This window comes from Penaeus monodon, chromosome 21, assembly GCF_015228065.2.
Source record: "Penaeus monodon isolate SGIC_2016 chromosome 21, NSTDA_Pmon_1, whole genome shotgun sequence".
NCBI lineage: Eukaryota > Metazoa > Arthropoda > Malacostraca > Decapoda > Penaeidae > Penaeus > Penaeus monodon.
In genome coordinates, this window is record NC_051406.1 from 20,876,841 (window position 1) to 20,878,133 (window position 1,293).

The window sequence follows — 1,293 nt, forward strand, 5'->3', positions numbered from 1 at the left end:
TTCAGAAATTAAAGTAACACATAAAGATTATACGGGATAGAAAAATTTTGGTGATCAATAGAGACCTGGCAGGCACAAGGAGAGGGAAATAAAAATGATCAGCAGGGGGCTGGGGCAAAGGCCCCAGTTAAGGGGATTGTTGTAAATTTTTGCTTTCTGATATTTTTTTTTCCCTATTTTTATTAAAAAATTTTATGAATTGTTCTTAAAAAATGGAAGTTTTTCCTGATTGTCAAGTAATGGCCACAATCATCCTCTATAAACAAACTATACCAAAAACTGTCTTGAAAGCTACATGAAAATCTCAAAATTACGTCTGCTAAAAGTTATGTTAAACAATTGGTGAATTAAACTATGGATTTACATATAGTAAAAAACATAGTAAATTAGTATATGCATTCACAGGTTAACAATTTTGTCACCCCTTTTTTATGGCAAAGCTATTAAAAAAGGAAAATAAAGTTACAAAACAAAAGAGCAATCATTCTGGCATTCCACACTTATGGGTAATATCATCACCTTGGCCCTTTTTTGGCAGGAAAATGGAATGGTTTATTTATCAATAAATTGCACTGAGTTCTAAAACCCTTTATGATGGTAAGTCATTAAATAATAAAAGGCAGGTCCAGTCTCTTACATAATCATTTTCTAAAACCCCAATGCATTTTCAATTTGAGAGAAAAATGTTAGGAGAAGAAAATTCACTTAAAATTTATTAATCGGCATTACTTCCCGTCTGAGTTAATCAGCCAATTGCAGTTTCCCCCAAAACAACAATTTTTCTCATGTGCCTAAAGTTTACCCGGTGATCTATGTAAAGCTTCGTTGGTCTCCATCACAAAGATCTACTTTTTGAGTTATGGTTAACCCCTTTGTCCCCAAAAATCTTCTAAGAAATTGTGTATAAAAATCATTAATGTACAACATATAACCAAAAGGCAAATTAAGAAAAATAATTGGCTGAGTGAAAAATTTAAGTCAAACCACCTAACCTAACTCATTTGAAATGCATAATCCTTTATTTCATGCTAACTCATCCAAAAACCCTGATTTTATACAAGCCCATCAAGATCATGGGGGATGAGGTGGCAAGCATCACGCAAAAGATAAAATTTACAATGGGAAAGAGGTATAAAATCCCAATAAAAGCACTGCATGTATCACAGAAAGAAAGGTAGATCAGAAATTTTTGGTAGAGTGAAACTGTGATATGTCCAGAAAATTTTAGAAAAACTCATACATATACTATATATAGATGAAAAAACTGTAGTTTGTTTCACACAGCCGTATGGG